This window comes from Miscanthus floridulus, chromosome 11 (assembly GCF_019320115.1).
Source record: "Miscanthus floridulus cultivar M001 chromosome 11, ASM1932011v1, whole genome shotgun sequence".
Classification (NCBI taxonomy): domain Eukaryota; kingdom Viridiplantae; phylum Streptophyta; class Magnoliopsida; order Poales; family Poaceae; genus Miscanthus; species Miscanthus floridulus.
Window position 1 is genome coordinate 48050949 of NC_089590.1, and position 21517 is coordinate 48072465.

Consider the following 21517-nt stretch of genomic DNA (forward strand, 5'->3'; position numbering starts at 1 on the left):
GTTACATCGAGGTGTGCTAGCCTCTTCCCTAACGTCACAGTTTTGACCCAGGCTCATACGCTTAGACCTAGAGTGGTTGGCGGCGGTATGAGTCCCCGTCGGAAGAGACGGAACCCACGTCCTCGAGGTCGGGCGAGACGGAGCCTATGACCTTGGGCGAGACAGAAACCGCATCCTTGGGGTCGGGCGAGATGGAGCCCACACCCAAGCGGTCGGGCGGGACGGAGCCCGTGGCCTCGAGGTCGGGCAAGACGAAGCCCGTGGCCTCGAGGTTGGGCGAGACGGAACCCGCGTCCTTGGGTCGGGTGAGACGGAGGCCGCACCCATGGGGTCGGGCGAGACGGAGCCTGCGGCCTCGAGGTCGGGCGAGACGGAGCCTGCGGCCTCGAGGTCGGGCGAGACGGAGCCCACGTCCTTGGGGTCAGGCGAGACCTTTTAATACGTCTCGAGCCATCCGGAGAAGTCAGCGTGGGCGCTAACTTCCTTGCTTTAGGTATCCCTAATATCAATACCCGTCAGTAGCCCCCAAGCCTACGGAGGAGTAGAATATTCCTTTGGAGGCTTTTTGGGGGATTCCCTTTTGTCGCGATCGGTCTTCTTAGGGTATGTAATCGTAGGATTTGGGAGGTCGGAAAGATTTTTTTTATTCCGGTCCCCTTGGATCCGATCGGTCCGCCATTGTACTACGACCGCGCGTTCAGTTTCCTTGCGAATCCAACTTCCCTCTAGCCCTCGCGTGTAGCAGGTATCCGGTCGAGGGTTGGCTCATCTTTGTGATCGTCATCCCTTAAGCGTTTTTTCGATAAAAACGGAGGGGCTGAGTCGTGCCGTGTTTTTCCTCGATGGACGAAACATGGTGCCCGGTGAACTGTTAATGGGCTAGTCTGAGTGGGGCCCTGGCTTCCCGTTCATGGGGGTCCGACATGGGTCCGCTGGTGACCGACTCTAGACTCTTGGCGGCCAATCCATATAGTTCTTGGGTCCGTTCGGCCGGTCCCAAGGGCTCGTTACCTATCTTTGAGGAAAAATCAAGGACTGGAAACCAACCAAGACTTGAACGTGGGCTGGGATGCCCACGACACTCGTGCGCCCGGGTATTGGCCGCTAGTGGGCCCATCCCATTCCACCCCTCGCTCTAAGGGTGCCCTGGAGCGGTTATGAACCCAACGGCGGGCCAGCCTTCGAACTCCTGGTCCTGAATGGGCCGTAGGAGCATTTTAGCTCTGTATCCCTCCTTACCTACGACGGTTCTTGGCCCATTGATCGGGCGACCATCATCCAACGTGTTCTTCGAGGGTGCTGCCAGAGCTAGCGTACGCACGATCTTCGGAGGGAGGTGACGTGACATGGCGCAATGGGCGCGTGAACCTAAACGGACGGTTGGCCTTCTCACCCTGCTCCATGCTATAAATAGCGGCCTCCCCTTCACATTTCTGCACACCAAAACCACAGCCTTACCTTCTCCATTTCTCTGCCGCCACCGTTCGGATCTATCGTGCTTGCTAATCCATCGTTGAAGCACTAGATCTGTAGCTTCCACTTGTTCGCCTCCGCCTTTGCTTCTCCGCAGCCGCCTCCATCCTTCATGGATTCGTGGTACCGCTCTGATGTTACCCATGCACACATTGAGGGCCTCGTCAAGTGTGGTCTTCTCCGTAGGAGGACCAATGCGGCGGAGTGGCTTGTGCCTAGCCGTGAGGATGCGCCGGCGCCGCCCGACGGCTACGTCATCTCCTTCGTGCCCTTCCACGAGCGTGGACTCACGGTTCCTCCCCACCCGTTCTTCTAGGGTCTGCTGCACCACTTGAACCCCAACAGGATTTAGCACATCGTGGCCTTCATCACGATGTGCGAGGGGTACCTAAGGATCAAGCCCCACTTCGAACTATGGAGATATTTCTTTTCCATCTCCTTGATCAAGAAGAAGGAGAGAGGCCAGAAGACCCCGGTGCAGATGGGATGCGCGGGCATCCACCTTTGGGGGCAGTGGGCAACCAAGTACATGCCCTACCAGCTCTCCAGATCCAATAAGGGGTGGCACTCATATTGGTTTTACCTGAAGAACGACCTTGCTGCTCCCTTGCAGGTCTTCTCCGAGCGCCTAGTCGAAGAGGTACCGCCGTCATGGTCGTGGAGGCCACCCATCAAGGAGAAGAAGAGGATGTGTGACCTCCTCGAGGCCATTACGTTCCTGAAGACCCACGCCCTCCGCGGGGCCAGCGTCATCAGGGGGTATCACATGAGGAGGGTGGCACCGCTAATGGCGCGCATCCTCCTACTGTATGGGATGACGACCAATGCGTAGCTCATCAGGACGATGCTCGCCTAGGGGCTACTCCTCAATAGTGAGCTCACGCAATGCATCAAGGAGGCCACGAGAAAGGTCGACGCCGTGTTCCTAATCCCAGGGCATTCCGTTATGCGGCCGGACATGGGCTTCATCGAGCTGCCAGTGGGGTTAGTCTTTTAGGACTCTGTCGCACCACTGCCAGAGCACGTGGCCATGAGGGTGGCAAACTTTGCCATGGATGAACATAGGAAGAAGAAGAAGGACGATGAGGACAAGAAACGGTGGTCGAAGCAGCGAGCGAAGCTATAGCGATGGAAGCGATGTCAAGGTTCGTCGGGAGAAGAGGAAGAAGAAGAAGAGGAGAAGGATGACGGCTCCGGGTCACCCATCCCATGGGATGATTTAGCCACCGAGGACAAGTACCCGCCTTCGCTGCAAGCAGGGCTCTTCCTGCTGCATGCCAAGGGGCAGGAGGGTGAGGATGTATCCCTGGAGCTAGCGGAATCAAACCGCCCCGCCCTGTTTGGACCTTCGACTGTGGCCTCGGAACTGGCGGAGTTAGGCCGGCTCGCCTTGTCTGGGCCTTCGACGGCGGCCCTGGAGCCGGTGGAATCAGACTGTCGTGCTCTATTTGGGTCATCTATGGTGGCCCCAAAGCCGGTGGAAATAGGTCACCCCACTCCGTCTGAGCCCTTGGTGGCGCCTACGGACTCGGCAGAAGGCGGCTATTATGATTTGTCTAAGCCCTCTGAGCTGAGAGAGGGCTCAAAGCGGTAATGGGCCAATGAGGAGTAGCCAGGGCCGAGCAAGCCAGCCCCAAAACATCCTCGCATGATGGCGTCATGGTGAGTCAAGAGTTTTTTTCCTTTTGTGTTAACAAATTTTTACCACGAACTGACTGCCATGTCCCCTACAGTGTCGAAGGACATGGGACTCTCCTGTGGCTCCCTTCAAAAAAGATCCTCCTCTGACAAACACGCCAAGAGTCGGCTAGCACTGCGCTAGTGGTGATCGTGAGTGGCATTGGGGCGGCCACGGCGCCGACCGAGGAGGCGCAACCGATGGCTGCTTCCATGGGAGAGTAGGTGGAGGAAAATGCATATAGGGCGCCCGTGGTGGGCACGGCACGGCTGGTTGTGTCCTCGATGTCGTAGGCGGAGGCGGCATGGCCTGAGCCGTCATCCGTGCAGGTGGTCCTGTCCGCGGTGTGGCGGACCAAAGGGTGCGCACCTATGGCATCCTTCGTGGATGTGGTGATAGGGCAGGGCTCTGTGTCCATGTCACCCACCCCCTGTATTGCCAGAGGAGCTGCTCTAGAGGAGCTGCCGCTGCAAGAGAGGTTAGCGCTGCTTGAGGTCGGCGCAGGGACGTCCCAGTCTCTAGTCCAGGTGGTTGTCCTTGATGATGTAGTAGAGGAGAGAGAATGGGGGAGTGTCCATGCAGAGGTTGGGGACGCGATTCGTGCCCTGACCACCATGCTGAGCTCAACGTGCGACATTATCGCCCTGGTTGGCCAGGTATGATATGACCATGCTTTTGATCCTCGTGTTCTTTTTCCACGCCTCTAAGTCTTGTCTTCTTCGCAAATCCTTATGGCCCACAGCCAGGAGAAGTCCTAGTTCCTTGCCGAGGAGACACGGCGGAGTGAGGGGCTAGCCGCACAGCTCATTGTCGCCCGGCAGGAGGTGGATGAGCTTGCCCCTACCGCTTGGGAGGTGGATGACCTCCGACTTAGGGAGAAGGATGCTCACGACGACACCCATGAGTCCAAGGAAAAGCTCATGGCCCTGATCGATAGGGTGTGCATGGATGTCGTGGCAGTCAAGCGGCTATGGAAGGAGCAGGACAATTTGCTCTGGGCTGTAGAGGAGCTTCGCACAGGGATTGACCTGGCTTGCTAGGAGCATGCCGACGCTTAGCAGCGGATCGACCACCTCGATGATAAGCTTTAGGGGGAGAGGGACCTAAAGGTTGCAGGCGAGGGCGTGTCCTCTAGGCTTGCCATGGAGGTCGATCAGCACCAAGAAGAGGTCCAGCGCCTAGAGGCTGAGGTGACCCGACAGCACAATGAGGTGCACAGGCTTCGAGCAGATGTGAATGGTAAGTCTTCGGTTTCTCTTGTTGTATTTCTCCCTAGAATTCATGGTATGCCTTTTGACACGGTCGGTACATGACTTTGGGCAGGTCTCGATGACAAGCTTGGGGCAGAGGTGGTGAAGAGTCGTGGCCTAGAGAAGGAGCTTAGTGAGATGAAGGACACCCTCTAGAAGGAGAGCAACGAACATGACAACCTATGCATCACCATCTAGCTAGTCTACGACGAGCTCGAGCTAGCCTCAGAGTAGGAGACAAGCACGCTCATGGTTCATGCCACCCGAATCATAGACCGGGCATGTGATATGGCAAGAGGTGTGCTTCGCTTTGGCGTTCACTGATCATTCGCGATCACTCAATCTCATTACGAGAACATCAATCTGACAACGATGAGCCAAGGCTTCGCACCCGTCTATACCGACGCCGAGCTAGACGACATCGAGAAGGAGGTGGCCCCCGGGCGCATGACCTTTCTGCCAAGATAGAAGATGAAATCATCCCCCCAAGAGGTTAGTTTAGTTAGATAGGCTAGGCAACACATTTGTAATAAGCGAACAAGTTCCAACCCTTTTGTTTCGTTTAAACAAGCTTGTTCCTTTGTTTTGGTTGAACAAATTTGTTATTTTTCCCTTTTTATGTGTAAAAAGGGTTAATGCGTTCTGACCCTTCCTGTTGTTAAGACTGTAGAGCTCGAGGTGTGGGTGAAAAACTCTGATCAGGCTAGTAAGAAAGAGTGCCGCAGCCACTAGGCGTAGGTTTCTTGCAGTCTGACCAGTTTTACTCATCGTTCGTTTCCACAAACCTTGCCTCTAGGTTTTTAACGTGAGAAAGGGTCGGGCACGGTGACTATTTTAGAATGGATATATATATACCCTTATGAGCCCTTGAGTGAGGCCCGACCCCTTGCCATTGCCAGGGTAGGTTTCATTAAAGATCGAGGAGACGATAGCGAAACTGGTAAGAGAAAGTGTTTTTTGTTTCAGAAACTTTATTCTTAGTTTTTGTATGTACCCCTCGCTAGGATCCGAGCCATCATCCTATGACCACGCATTCAGTCTCCTTGCGAGTCCATCTTTCCTCGAGCCCCGCGCGTTGCAGGGGTTTAGTCAAGGGGTCAGCTCGTCTTTGTGATCGTCATCCCTCAAGAGTTTTTTTGTGATAAAATGGAGGGGCTGAGGCGTGCCATGTTTTTTCTCGATGGACATAATATGGTGCTCGATGAGCTATTAACGGGCTAGTCTGAGTGGGGCCCTAGCTTCCCATTTGCGGGGGTCCAACATGGGTCCGCTGGTAACCGACTCTAGATTCTCAATGGCCAATCCATATAGTTCCCGGGTCCATTCGACCGGTCCCAAGGGCTCGTTGCCTTTCTTCGAGGAAAAACTATGGACTGGGAACTGACAAAGACTCGAACGTGGACTGGGATGCCCACGACGCTCGTGCGTCCGGGTACTGGCCGCTAGTGGGCCCATCCCTTTTCACCCCTCACTCTAAGGGCGCCTGGATCGGCTATGAACCCGTCGGAGAGCCAGCCTTCGAACTCCAGAGCCTAAATGGGTCATAGGAGTGTTTTCAGCTCTATATCCCTCTTTACCTGTGATGGTTCTCACGTCTATCTATACCGACATCGAGCTGGACAACATTGAGAAGGAGGTGGCCCCTTTGGTATAGGACTTACCTGTCGAGATAGAGGATGAGATCATCCCCCAAGAAATTAGTTAAGTAGATAAGCTAGGCGATGAACTTGTAATAAGTGGACAAGCTCTTAAATTTCGTTATGGCCAAACTAATTTTTAGCTCTTCTCCCCTTTTTGTATAAAAAGGTTAATGTGTTCTAACCCTTTCTGTTGTTAAGGCTGTAAAACTCAGGGTGCGGGTGAAAAAACTCTAATCACGCTGGTGAGAAAAAACACCATAGCCACTAGGGCATAGGTTTCTTGCAATCCGACCAGTTTTACTCAGCGTTTGTTTCTGCAACCCTTGCTTCTAGTTCTTAACGTGAGAAAGGGTCGGGCATAGAGAATGTCTACCGAATAGATATACTCTTTAATGTGTCCCAACTCTTTCCGTAGTTAAGGCGAGCAAAAATGTCGTAGCCACTGGGTCATAGGTTTCTTGTAGTCCAACCTGTTTTACTCAGCGTTTGTTTCCGCAACCCTTACTTCTAGATCTTAATGTGAGAAAGGGTCGGACATAGAGAATGTCTACTAGATTGATATGCTCTTATCAACCCTCGAGTGAGGCCTGACCCCTTGCAGTTGCTGGGGTTGGGTGTCACTAAAGATCGAGGAGTCGATAGCGAAACCGATAATAGAAAGCATGCGTAGATTAAGGGTAAAAGCGATGTAGATGTTCGATGTTATAGGCATTGACGAAGACTTCACCATCGATGGTCTTGAGCTTATAGGTGCCTGGTCGGAGCACCTCTGCGATGACGTACGGTCCCTCCCATGGTGGAGAGAGCTTGTGGTAGTTCTTGTTGCTCTGGATGAGGCCGAGCACCAGGTCCCCGATGTTGAAGGCCCACCCCCGCACTCGATGGCTATGGTACCGGCGCAACGCTTGCTGGTACTTGGCCAAGTAGAGGAGGGCAATGTCGCACGCTTCATCTAGCTGGTCCATGGCATCTTCGAGGGACGCCTCAGCTCCCTGTTCATCGTATGCCCTAACCCTCAGCGCTCCATAATCGAGGTCGGTCGGGAGGATAGCCTCGGAACTGTAGACCTTGAAGAATGGCGTGTAGCCGGTGGCCAGGCTAGGGGTCGTCCTTAGGCTCTAGAGTATCACAGGAAGCTCTGTGACCCATCGTATACCAAACTTGTTCAACCAGTTGAAGATCCTAGGCTTGAGGCCTTGTAGGACCATGCCGCTGACATGCTCAACCTGCTCATTCGTGTGGGGGTGTGCCACAATGGCCCAATTGATGCGGATGTGGTATTCATCGCAGAATCAAAGGAACTTTTTCTTAGTGAACTGCATACCATTGTCCGTGATAATGGAGTTTAGGACTCCAAAGCGATGGACGATGTCAAGGAAGAATAACACGGCTTGTCCAAACTTGATCGTGGAGATTGGTCGAGCCTCTATCCACTTTGTAAACTTGTCTACGGCGATAAGCAAGTGTGTATAGCCCCCGGACGCCCTCTTGAGAGGTCCGACCAGATCGAGCCCCCAGACCTCAAATGGCCACGTGATGGGGATCGTTTGGAGTGCTTGGGCTGGCAGGTGCATCTACCGAGCGTAGTATTGACATCCTTCATAGGTGCACACAATCTAGTAGAAGCCTTGTTGGAACGTGTTTCCGACCAGGGTCCTAGGTGTGGTATGGTGCCCGTAGACCCCACTATAGATATCACTCAACAACTGCTTCCCTTGTTCGATGGGGATGCAGTGCTGTAGGATCCCGGTGTGGCTTCACCTATAGAGCTCACCCTCAATAACAACTTAGGACTTGGCATGACTGAGGGCTTGTACTAATCGCTAGCGAAGATGCCTATTGGCACCAACTCTCGGCTCGACGCCGTTTTCACCAGTGTGTCGACCGTCTCATTGAGACACCTCAGGATGTGATTAAGCTCAAGACCGTCGAACTTGTCTTCCCACTAGCGGACTTCTCAGCAATATGTAGCCATCTTGGCATTGTGGCAGCTTGATTCCTTCATGACTTGGTCGATGACCAACTAGGAGTCACCTCAGATGTCAAGCCGTCGGATACCCAACTCGATGGCGATGCGCAGGCCGTTGATGAGTGCCTCATACTCGACCACATTGTTAGAGGAGGGGAAATGGATATGAACCATGTACCTCATGCGTACCCCGAGGGGCAAAACAAAGACCAGCCCATGCTGGTGCCTTTCTTCATCAGTGATCCACCAAAGTACATCGTCCAGTACTCTAGGTCGACGACAGCTGGCGGCATTTAGATCTCGATCCACTCTAGAATGAAATCAACCAGCATTTGAGACTTGATGGCTGTCCGAGGGGCATATGAAATGCCTTGACCCATCAGCTCGAGTGCCCACTTCGCAATTCTTTCTGTGGCATCTCAGTTTTGGATGACCTCACCAAGAGGGAAGGATGTCATGACCATCACCGGATATGACTCGAAGTAGTGACACAACTGCCTCTTGGCGATAAGGACAGCGTATAGGCATATCTAGATTTGGGGGTAGCGAGTCTTGGAATCGGAGAAGACCTTGCAAATGAAGTACATGGGACGCTGCACTTTGAGGGTATGTCCCTTTTATTCTTGCTCTACCACCAGGGCGACGCTGACCACCTGTGTGGTGGCCGTAATGTAGAGTACAAGTGGTTCCCCATCGGTTGGGGGACTAGGATTGGGGCCTTCACCAGGAGGTGCTTGACCTTGTCAAGTGCCTCATAGGCCTCAGGCATCTATTCAAAGCGGTTGGCCTTCTTCAGAAGCCGATAGAGGGGGAGACCTCATTTGTCGAGGCATGAGATAAAGCGGCTGAGTGCGGCGAGGCACCTTGTAACTCGTTGTACCTCCTTTATGTTCTAGATCGGGCCCATCATCGTGATGGCCAAGATCTTTGTTAGGGTTGGTTTCGATGCCGCACTTGGAGATGATAAAACCCAGCAGCATACCCCTTGGGACCCCGAAAATGCACTTCACGGGGTTGAGTTCGATACCGTTTGCTTGGAGTTTTGTGAAGGTCTGCTCTAGGTCAGCTACGACCTGGTCAGTTGATTTGGATTTGACCATGATGTCATCGACGTAGGCCTCGACGGTCTATCCGATGAGATCCCCAAAATAATTGAGCATGCAGCGTTGGTACGTAGCCCCCGTGTTCTTCACGCCGAATAACATTATGATGTAGCAGAATGATCTGAATGGGGTGATAAAAGATGCCGTGAGCTGGTTGGACTCTTTCATCATGATTTGATGGTACCCGGAGTATGCATCATGGAAGCATAGGGTTTCGCACCCTGAGGTTGAGTCGACTACTTGGTCTATGCGTGGCAAAGGAAATGAATCCTTTGGACATGCTTTGTTGAGACCCATATAGTCAACACACATTCTCTATTTCCCACTCTTTTTTCGTATAAGAATGGGATTGGCTAACCACTCGGGGTGGTATACTTCCTTGATGAACCTGACCGCCAAAAGCTTCGCAATCTCCTCACCGATGGCCCTACGTTTCTCCTCATCGAAGCAACGTAGGCACTGCTTCACCGGCTTGGAGCCTGGCCTGATCTTCAAGGCATGCTCGATGACTTCTCTCGGAATGCCTGGCATGTCTGAGGGTCTCCATGCAAAGATGTCCTGTTAACACAAAGGAAGTCGGTGAGCATGGTTTCCTATTTGGAGGAAAGTATGGTGCCAATGCGCACCACTTTGTCCTCGAAGTGACTGGGGTCTATGAGGACCTCCTTGGCACCCTCTACTGGCTCGAAAGACCCAGCCGACCGCTTGAGGTCAAGCCACAAGCTCTTTGGAAGCGACAATTGCCGTGGCATGTTTGCAGCACTCGACCTTGCACTCGTAGGCACGCTGGAAGGAGGTGCCGATGGTGATGACCCCGCATGGACCTGACATCTTTAACTTCAGATAGGTGTAGTTGGGAATGGCCATGAACTTTGCATAGCATGGACATCCTAGGATGACATGGTAGGTCCTGTGGAACCCGACCACCTCGAAGATAAGGGTCCACGTCCTATGATTAGTCGGATTCCTAAAGGTGACAGGCAGATTAATCTGCCCAAGTGACATAGCCTGCTTTCTAGGCATGATGCCATGGAAAGGCACCCTGGTCGGCTGGATGCGCGATCGATCAATGCCCACGGCGTCGAGCATTTCAGCACACATGATATTGAGGCCACTGCCTCCATCCCAGCACCTTGGTGAGCCGCTTTGTGCCGATGATCAGGTCGACCATGAGCGGGTATCTTCCTAGCTATGGGATGCTTTTTGGGTGGTCAGTCTGATCAAAGGTTATGGCGGACTCTGACCATCGAAGGAAGAAAGGCGTGGCCGGCTCGGCCGTATAGACCTCACGGTGTGCAAGCTTCTAGTGACGCTTGGAGTCATAGACCATCGACCCTCCGAAGATCATGAGGCAACCATCCAGCATCTAAAATCCATCGTCCTTCCCCTCGGTGTCGTTTGTGGCAGGCTTGGGCTCCTTCCTATGCTCCCCCTTGTTGGAGCCTCCAAATAAGAACCACTTCATGAGGACATAGTCCTTGTATAGGCGCTTGACGAGGAAAGCATGGTTCAGGCATGGCTCTTCAAGCAGCATCTCGAAGTGGTCTGGGGTACCCTCGGTGGGCTTTCGACCCCCCTTGTGTTCGATAGTGGCCACGAGCGAGCCCTCGCATCGCTGCTTGTTCTTCTTCTTGTTGGGGCAGTTGGAGGTGCCTTCATGAGCGTCCTCGTCCTGCTTTGCCTTGCCCTTAGGGTGGCCAAAAATCACCCCGACCACCTCCTCACCCGAGACGTGGCTGGTGGCCATGTCGAGGAGCTCCTTGGTGGTTCGCGGGCCCTTACATCCTAGCTTGTGAACCAGGGACTCATAGGTGGTCCTAGATAGGAAAGCTCCTTTGATGTTGGCGTCGATGACGTCGGGCAGCTCGTTGCACTACTGAAAGCTCTAGTTTGGTTTTGGTGAATTGATGAAACCCTAAGTGCTAACCTAGTTTATCAAGTGATCATGAGATAGGTAGCACACTCCAAGTGGTGAAGCAAATGAAGATCATAACATGATGATGATGATGCCATGATGATGATCAAGTGCTTAGACTTAGAAAGAAGAAAGAGAAAAACAAAAAGCTCAAGGCAAAGGTATAAACCATAGGAGCTATTTTGTTTTGGTGATCAAGACACTTAGAGAGTGTGATCATATTTTGGTTTGATAGACGTACTATTAAGAGGGGTGAAACTCGTATCAGAATGCGGTTATCAAAGTGCCACTAGATGCTCTAACTCATTGTATATGCATTTAGGATCTAGTGGAATGCTAACACCCTTGACAATGTTTGTGAAAATATGCTAACACATGTGCACAAGGTGATACACTTGGTGGTTGGTACATTTAAGCAAGGATGAAGAAGTTAGAGGTGAAAAGGAGTTAGTCTTGCTGGTCACTGAGTGACTGAACGCTGGTCTCAGAGGGACCGACACCTCTGTTCAAGTGTGGCAGCATAGATGCCATCGTCGGTCATCGACCGGACGCTGGGTCTTGGACTGACCGGACGCTGAGGTCTAGGGTCCGGTCCTATTATTAGACAACAAAGAGAAAAGTCACTGAATGATCGGACGCTAGAAGGGTCCGGTCAAGCATGACCGGACACGTTCGGTCGAAGAAATCCATTTCTGGAACCATAATGGAAACGACCGAACGCTGGAGGCTGAGCGTCCGGTCAGTTTGTGCGCTGTTGAAAGCTCTAGTTTGGTTTTGGTTAATTGATGAAACCCTAAGTGCTAACCTAGTTTATCAAAGTGATTATGAGATAGGTAGCACTACTCCAAGTGATAAAGCAATGGCGAAGATCATGACGATGGTGATGGCATGGTGATGATCAAATGCTTAAACTTGGAAAAGAAGAAAGAGAAAAACAAAAGGCTCAAGGCAAAGGTGAAAATTGTAGAAGCCATTTTGTTTTAGTGATCGAGACACTTAGCGAGTGTAATCACATTTAGGATCGATAGCCATACTATTAAGAGGGGTGAAACTCGTATCGAAATGCGGTTATCAAAGTGCCACTAGATGCCCTAACTCATTGCATATGCATTTAGGATCTAGTGAAGTGCTAACACCCTTGAAAATGTTTGTGAAAATACGCTAACACATGTGCACAAGGTGATACACTTAGTGGTTGGTACATTTGATCAAGGGTGGTGAAGTTTAGGTGCAAGGGATTTTCTACTCTCTAAGGGATTTAAGATGGGAAAGGTTAACACCACTCTCTTCACCAAAAAGCTTGGAAATGACTTGTTTGTAATGCAAATCTATGTTGATGATATCATTTTTGGGTCAACAAATCAAGATTTTTATGAGGAGTTTGGCAAGATGATGGCAAGTGAGTTTGAGATGTCCATGATTGGAGAGTTTAGTTACTTCCTTGGTCTTCAAATCAAGCAAATGAAGAATGGCAAATTTGTGAGTCAAGGCAAGTATATCTAGGACATGCTCAAGAAGTTTGGAATGGATGATGCTAAAGCTATTAGTACACCAATGGGGACAAGTGGAAGCTTGGATAGTGATGCTAGTGGCAACATGGTGGATCAAAAGATGTATCGGTCTATGATTGAAAGCCTACTCTATGTGACCGCATCAAGGCCGGATGTGATGTTTAGTGTATGCATGTGTGCTAGATTTCAAGCCTCACCAAGAGAAAGTCATTTGAAGGCAACAAAGAGAATATTGAGGTACTTGAAGCATACATAAAATGTTGGATTGTGGTATCCCAAAGGAGCAAGATTTGAGTTGATTAGATATTCGGACTCCGATTATGCGGGATGCAAAGTTGAGAGAAAGAGCACATTGGGCACATGTCAACTATTGGGAAGATCACTTGTGTCTTGGTCATCAAAGAAGCAAAATAGTATAGCACTTTCAACCGCCGAAGCGAAGTACATTTCGACCGGTAGTTGTTGCGCTCAATTACTTTGGATGAAGGCTACTTTGAGTGACTTTAGAATTAGATTCAAGCAAGTGCCCTTGCTATGTGACAATGAGAGTGCCATAAAGCTCACCAACAACCCGGTGCAACATTCAAGAACAAAGCATATTGATGTCCGCCATCATTTCATAAGAGATCACCAATAAAAAGGGGGACATTTGCATTGAGAGTGTGGGCACCGAAGATTAACTTGCCGATATGTTCACCAAGCCACTTGATGAAAAGAGGTTTTACAAGCTAAGGAATGAATTGAACATACTTGACTTCTCCAATATGTGTTGATGCACCCCCAATTTATATGACATGCCTCTCCTTCGAGCAATCCAAGGAAAAAGTTGTTTGGCATGGCATACATCCTTGCTAAGGACATGATTAGTGCATCTAGACATATTTCATATTTGAATAGGCTCATTCATAAAAATCAAATGAGTTTGATGCTTGTATGGTACCACTATTGCTTGTATGTTTGAAATAATCTAGTGGTAGCATATGACATGTTTGTGGGCTTATAAACCTAGTGTTTGATCTATAAAATGAGCTATAAGTGTTTAACTCAACATGGTACAAGATAACCCTTATTTGGAGGTGTGAAGAAGATTGCCCTTGGATCAAACCGAGTTAAATAACTTTTGCAAATAATCTAGATTGAACCATTTTGGGAAAAAAGATCCTCACTTCACATGGTTGCACCCCAACCTATCTAAAATTTGAGCCCCCTTTTTTTTGCTAATTGTTGACAAAGGGGGGAAAGAAATTCACAAAGATAGTAAGATAGGGGGAGCAAATAAATGAAATAACATTGTAAGGGGATCAATCAAAATTGCACACAAGTAGGGGGAGCAAGCTCATAAACTTGTATGTTGCATTTGAATATGCATTTCATATATTTGCTTGCATGGTACAAGTTCTTAATTTCAATATCCATGCTTGTGTGGTGTATGCTAGTTGTAGGTTTGAATGTTGAAATGATAAACTAGCATGCATAGGCTAAAGTAACTAGACTTATATTCATTCTATGGAAACTAGACCCTTGCTTGTAATATTGATCTCAAGGGGTATTCTAGTTTTTGTGTATGTCTAGTTACTAATGGTGCTAAGGATGGTATATTGGTGCACTCCGATTGGTATCACGCTTCAAAAGGTCCATCTCTTATACCTTAGCATCATTTGGTATAAATTGACTCCTATATTTTCTATCTAAGCATATGTGCAAGTTACAATCCAAACTCTTAGCACATATGTAGGGGGAGCAATTGCTACCATTTGGGTTTCATGAAACTTGTCCATATCCTTTACACATGGTAAATATGCTTGGGCAAGCAACATGGATTCAATTAAATTACAATTCATATCTTTGTGAAAGGGTTGTCATCAATTACCAAAAAGGGGGAGATTAAAAGCTCTAGTTTGGTTTTGGTTAATTGATGAAACCCTAAGTGCTAACCTAGTTTATCAAAGTGATTATGAGATAGGTAGCACTACTCCAAGTGATGAAGCAATGGCGAAGATCATGACAATGGTGATGGCATGGTGATGATCAAATGCTTAAACTTGGAAAAGAAGAAAGAGAAAAACAAAAGGCTCAAGGCAAAGGTGAAAATTATAGAAGCCATTTTGTTTTAGTGATTGAGACACTTGGCGAGTGTGATCACATTTAGGATCGATAGCTGTACTATTAAGAGGGGTGAAACTCGTATCGAAATGTGGTTATCAAAGTGCCATTAGATGCTCTAACTCATTGCAAATGCATTTAGGATCTAGTGGAGTGCTAACACCCTTGAAAATGTTTGTGAAAATAAGCTAACACATGTGCACAAGGTGATACACTTGGCAATTGGCACATTTGATCAAGGGTGGTGAAGTTTAGGTGCAAGGGTAAGTAACTCCACCGGCGCCCTAGACAGAAAAGACGAAGGTCACTAGAAGTGACTGGACGCTGGCCTCGGTTGGACCGGCGCGTCCGATCAGATGTATCAGCGAAGATGCTAGCGTCGGTCAAATGACCGAACGCTGGGTCACTCTGCGATCGGACACTAGCAGGGTGCGTCCGATCAGTGCTGACGTACGCTGACGTGAGGCGCATAGAGGAGACGTCGTCTGACCAGACGCTAGCAGGGTCTGGTCAAGCATGATCGGACGCATCTGGTCGGCAAAATTCGTGTTTGGAACCTTACTAGAAACGATCGGACGCTGAGGTCCAGCGTCCGGTCACTTTCTAACTGACGCGTCCGATCATCACTTGACCATTGAAATCGGGCGATCGGTGTTCGAAGCCGATGACACATGGCGCACATTACACGATCGGACGCTGAGGTCTAGCGTCCGATCAATCTGACCGGAGCATCCGGTCGGCCCGTGTTCAGTGCATTGAGTAGCCCAACGGCTCTATTTCATGGGGGCTTCTATTTAAGCCCCATGGCCGGCTCAAGCTCACTCTCTTGGCCATTTGCATTAACTTAGCAACCTTGTGAGCTTAGCCAAAGCCCTCCCACTCATCTCCATCATTGATTCATCATCTTTGTGAGATTGGGAGAGAATCCAAGTGCATTGCTTGAGTGATTGCATCTAGAGGCACTTGGTATTCGTGTTTTGCTATGGATTTCGCTTGTTGCTCTTGGTGGTTGCCACCACCTAGATGGCTTGGTACAGCGGTGGAGGATTGGCACGAGATGGTGATTGTTCATGACCATCTCCGGTGATTGTGAGGGGAGTTGGACCTTCCCCGGTGGAGTGCCAAAAGGTAACTCTAGTAAATTGCTCGTGTCATTGAGTTACCTCACTTGTGGGTAGGTTCTTGCGGTGTCCAATCATGTGGACGAGGTTTGTGAAACACCTCTTAGCCGCCGAACCACCAAGAGTTGGTCGACACAACGGGGACGTAGCGTGTTGGCAAGCACATGAACCTCGGGAGAAAATCGGTTGTCTCTTGCTTTTGGTATTCTCCCGGTGATTTATTTAGTATTCATCTTATGATTGGTTCACTCCTCTACACGGTGGTATAATCACTCTACTCACTCATTTATATTCTTGCAAACTAGTTGTGGCAAGCTCTTTAGTGTAATTAGAATTGAGAGCTTGCTTTGTTATCTTAAGTTCATCTAGTGGAGCTCTTTAGAGTAGCAAGTTTGAGAGCTCTTAGTGAGTAGTAACATTGCAAGTTGTGTGACTAGTAATCATTGCAACTAGAATTGTTGGATAGGTGGCATGCAACCCTTGTAGAGCTAGAGCAAGTTTGCATTTCGCTATTTATCATACTAATCAAATTGCTCTAGTTGATTTGTAGATTTTTAAATAGGCTATTCACCTCCCTCTAGCCATATAAGGACCTTTTAGCTGCGTCTGGTCAACAGATGACCGTTGAAATCTGACGAACAGTATTTGAAGCAGGGGACACGTGGCGTGAATCATGTGACCGGACGTTGAGGGCTAGCGTCCAGTCGATCGGACCGGAGCATCCGGTCACCCCGTGTTGTGCCCAGTGAAGGGGTATAACGGCTCTATTTCATGGGGGCTTCTATTTAAGCCCCATAGCTGGCTCAAGCTCATACCTTTGGTCATTTTTCATTGACATAGCAACCTTGTGAGCTTAGCCAATGCCCTCCCACTCATCTCCATCATTGATTCATCATCTTTGTGAGATTGGAAGAGAATCCAAGTGCATTACTTGAGTGATTGCATCTAGAGGCGCTTGGTGTTCGTGTTTCGCTGTGGGATTCACTTGTTACTCTTGGTGGTTGCCGCCACCTAGACGGCTTGGAGTAGCGAGGATCATCGAGCGGAGGTTGGTGATTGTCTCCGGCTCCGATCATGGTGATTATGAGGGGTTCTTGACCTTTTCCCGGTAGAGAGCCAAAAGGTACTCTAGTGGATTGCTCGTGGCTTGTGTGATCCTCATCTTGTGTTGGTTGTGCGGCACCCTATTGAGGGTTTGGCGTGTGAAGTCAATTAGCGCGTGAACCTCCAAGTGAGTGAATCACCACAACGAGGACTAGCTTGTCGGCAAGCAAGTGAACCTCAGTAAAAATCATTGTGTTCATCATTGATTCCGAGGTGATTGGTCTTCATTGTTATTCATCCTTGTGATTGATTGATTCCTTCATCTACATGGCGGTATAACCTTCTTGATCACTCTCTTTACATTACCACAAACTAGTTGTCAAGCTCTTTAGTGTAGCTGATTGTGAGAGCTTGCTTGCTTGGTTAGTGTGGCCCTTTAGTTAGCCTTTGAGAGCACACTAATATAGGGTAGTGTCATAGCTATTATGTGAATAGATACTATCTAAACTAGAATTATGGTAGGTGGCTTGCATTTTGAGTAGGCTAGCACAACACTTGCTTCACCTCATAATTGTCTAACCATTTTGTTAAGTGTTGTTGTAGAAATTTTTTATTAGGCTATTCACCCCCCCCCTCTAGCCATTAGGACCTTTCAAGTGGTATCAGAGCCAAGGTCACTGTGATTTGAGGCTTAACAATCTTCGGTGTAAAAATGGCTCAAATCAACAACACCAAGAAGCCACCCCAATTTGATGGATCAAATTATCCATATTGGAAGTCAAAGATGACCACGCATATCAAGTCAATCAATAGAAGAGTGTGGAAGGTGGTAGAAACCAAAATTGAGATTGAAGATCTAGAAAATCCCACCATGGCCGAAGAAGTGCTTCTCTAAAATAATGACATTGCTCTAAGTGCTATTCATGATGTAATTGATGAAAGAACATTTGAGCAAATCAAGAATATTGAGATGGCTCATGAGGCATGGAAGAAGTTGGAAGAATCATTTTAGGGCACTCAAGCCGTGAAGGGTGCAAAGGCATACATCCTCAAAGAGAAGTTTGCAAGCTTCAAGATGAAGGAGGATGAGAGTGTGCCGGAGATGTTTCATAGGCTTCAAGTGCTTGTCAATGATCTTAAAGCACTTGGTGAAGAGGTAAAGGACAAGGACTTCTCACATAAGTTCTTGAGATGTTTGCCTTCAAGATTTGGTACATTGGTCACCATTCTAGTGAGAAGCAGTTTAGACACCATGACACCAAACCAAGTATTGGGGGATATAATGACCGATGATACATATAGAGATGATGATGAGAAGAAAGAAAAGAAGGAGAAGAAAGATGAGAAGAATGATGACAAGAAGAAGAGCATGGCATTCAAAGCCACATCATCCAAGGGCAAAGCTAAGCAAGAAACATCAAGTGAAGATGATGATTCATGGGATAATGATGATGATGAGAAGATGGCTCTCTTTGTCAAGAGATTTGGCAAGTTCATGGTGAAGAAGGGCTATCGTGCTAGGAGAAAGAAGTCTTCATCCAAGAACAAAGAAGAGTCAAGAAGATGCTTCAAGTGTGGAAGCAAAGATCATCTTATTGCTCAATGTCCATACAATAGCGACAATGATGATGACAACAAGAAGAACAAGAAGAAGGACAAGAAGGAAAAGAAAGAGAAGAAGGACAAGATGGCCTTCAAGAAGAAGAAGGGTGGTTCATATGTAGTCACTTGGGATAGCGATGCTTCATCAAGTGATGATGATGATGATAGTGATGACGTCAAGACCACCAAGAAGAAGGTTCTTACAAGCATTGCTATCAATGAGAAGCCTTCTCTCTTCGAATCTTCATCATGCTTCATGGCTAAGGCCACTAAGGTATAATCTTGTGACGATGAAAGTGATGAAGAACATGATGATGAAAATGAACATGAAAATGAAAATGATAGTGATAGTGATGATGATGAGCCTACCAAAGATGAATTGTTTGACATGCTAGAAGATGCTAAAGAACATTTTGACATTAAGAGAAGAGAATGCAAGAGCTTGAATAAGGAGGTAAAAGCCCTTAAGCAAGTCCTTGATGAGCTAAAAGCAACTCATGAGAGGCTAGAAGAAGCCCATGAGAAGCTTGACAAGGCTCACAAGAAGCTTGAAAAAGCTCATTCCTCTTTGCTTAATGAGCAAAATAAAAAGAAGCATATTGAAACTTGCAATATAGGCTTAACTTATGATATAATTAATGAATCATTATCTAATCCTACCATTGATGCTCCCACTAACCCTTCTTGTAGTATTTCAACTTCCACCTCATCTAGTAGTGATGGTCTCACTTGTGATGCCTCACTAATGGTTGAGAATGAGAACCTGAAGAAAGAGGTCAACAAGCTCACTCACACCTTAGCTAAGGCTTATGGTGGTGAGGACCGCTTGCTTATGTGCTTGGATAGCCAAAGAGCTTCTCTCTACAAAGAGGGATTGGGCTACACCCCCAAGAAAGCCAAGGCGGCCTTTGCTCCTCACAAGACTAGGTTTGTAAAAAACAATAGTCGGTTTTGCACTAGTTACAAGCAAGTTGGTCATAAAGAGCATGAGTGCAAGACCAAGAGCAAAAATACTAATGTATCCTCCATTAAGCTTAATTCTTTCTATGTGCTTACTAAGGATACAAATGGTGTAAAGGCTAAGTTCATTGGTAAACCATGGATGGGCTCAAAGAAGAAAGTCATTTGGGTACCAAAGAGCTTAGTAACTAACCTTTAAGGACCTAAGCAAGTTTGGGTACCTAAAAATAATTGATCTTCTTTTGTAGGTCAATTACAAAGCCGGAGGAAGGCATTGGGTTCTTGATAGTGGGTGCACTCAACATATGACCCAAGATGCAAGAATGTTCAACTCAATCAATACCAATGGCAATGATGGTTATGATAGTATCACATTTGGTGATAATGGCAAAGGCAAGGTCAAAGGGCTTGGTAAGATTGCAATATCTAATGACATGAGCATATCCAATGTGTTGCTAGTAGAGAGCTTGAACTTCAATTTGCTATCCATGGCTCAATTATGTGATCTTAGATTCAAATGCATATTTGGGGTAGATGATGTAGAGATCATAAGTGTAGATGGCTCTAACTTGATCTTCAAAGGCTTTAGATATGAGAATCTATACTTGGTTGATTTCAATGCTAGTGAAGCTAGATTATCAACATGCTTGTTCACTAAGTCTAGCATGGGATGGTTATAGCATAGAAGGCTTGGTCATGTTGGAATGAAACAATTGAATAGATTGGTTAAGCATGACTTAGTTAAAGGCTTGAAAGATATTGTGTTTGAAAAGGATAAGCTTTGTAGCTCTTGTCAAGCCGGCAAACAAGTTGGAAACACCCATCCTAAGAAAAGCATGATGAATACTAGTAAAGCATTTGAGTTATTGCACATGGATTTGTTTGGGCCAACACAATATACTAGCATTGGTGGTAACAAATATGGCTTTGTGATAGTGGATGACTACACTAGATACACATGGGTATTCTTTCTAATAGACAAAAGTGATGTATTTGCAACATTCAAATCATTTATTAAGGGCATTCATAAGGAGTTTGAAACAACCATCAAGAGAGTTAGAAGTGACAATGGTAGTGAGTTCAAGAATACTAGAATTGATGAGTTATGTGATGAATTTAGAATTAGATATCAATTCTCGGCCAAGTACACTCCATAATCAAATGGCCTTGTTGAGAGGAAGAATAGAACACTCATTGATATGGCAAGGTCTATGCTTAGTGAGTACAATGTGAGTCAATCTTTTTGGGCCAAAGCTATCAACATGGCTTGCTATTGTAGCAACCGTCTCTATTGTCACCGATTGAAAGAGAAGACACCATATGAGCTCTTGAATGGTAGAAAGCCCAACATTGCATATTTTCGGGTCTTTGGTTGCAAATGCTATATCTTGAAGAAAGGCACTAGATTGGGCAAGTTTGACAAGAAATGTGATGAATGATTCCTACTTGGTTATTCCACTACAAGCAAAGCATATAGAGTTTGGAATTTGGATAGTGGTACTCTTGAGGAAGTTCATGCTGTTGAATTTGATGAAACCAAGGGTTCACAAGTAGAAAATGAGAACTTGGAAGATGTTAGAGGCATTCAACTTTCAAATGCCATGAAGAACTTGGATGTTGGTGAATTGAGGCCTAGGCAAGTGAATGATGATGAAGATGATCAAGTGCAAGTGCTCTCTAACTCAAATATGCAAGATGATACAAATTAAGCTAGTACAAGTGGCTCTCATGACAATGAATAAAATCAAGTGGCTAGTACATCATCTCAATCCAATGATCAAGCAAGTGCAAGAAATCAAGTTCCAATCCTCCAACCAACCAATGTTACAATGGATCATCCATTGGACACTATCATTGGTGATATTTCAAGAGGTGTGCAAACTAGATCAAGATTGGCTTCATTTTGTGAGCATTTCTCATTTGTGTCATCCATTGAACCAAAGAAGATAGATGAAGCATTGAAGGATGTTGATTGGGTAAATGCTATGCATGAGGAATTGAATAACTTCACAAGAAATCAAGTATGGGAATTAGTAGAGAGACCAAAGGGACACAATGTGATTAGAACCAAATGGGTTTTTAGAAACAAGAAAAATCAAGATGGGATAGTAGTAAGGAACAAAGCAAGATTGGTAGCATAAGGCTATA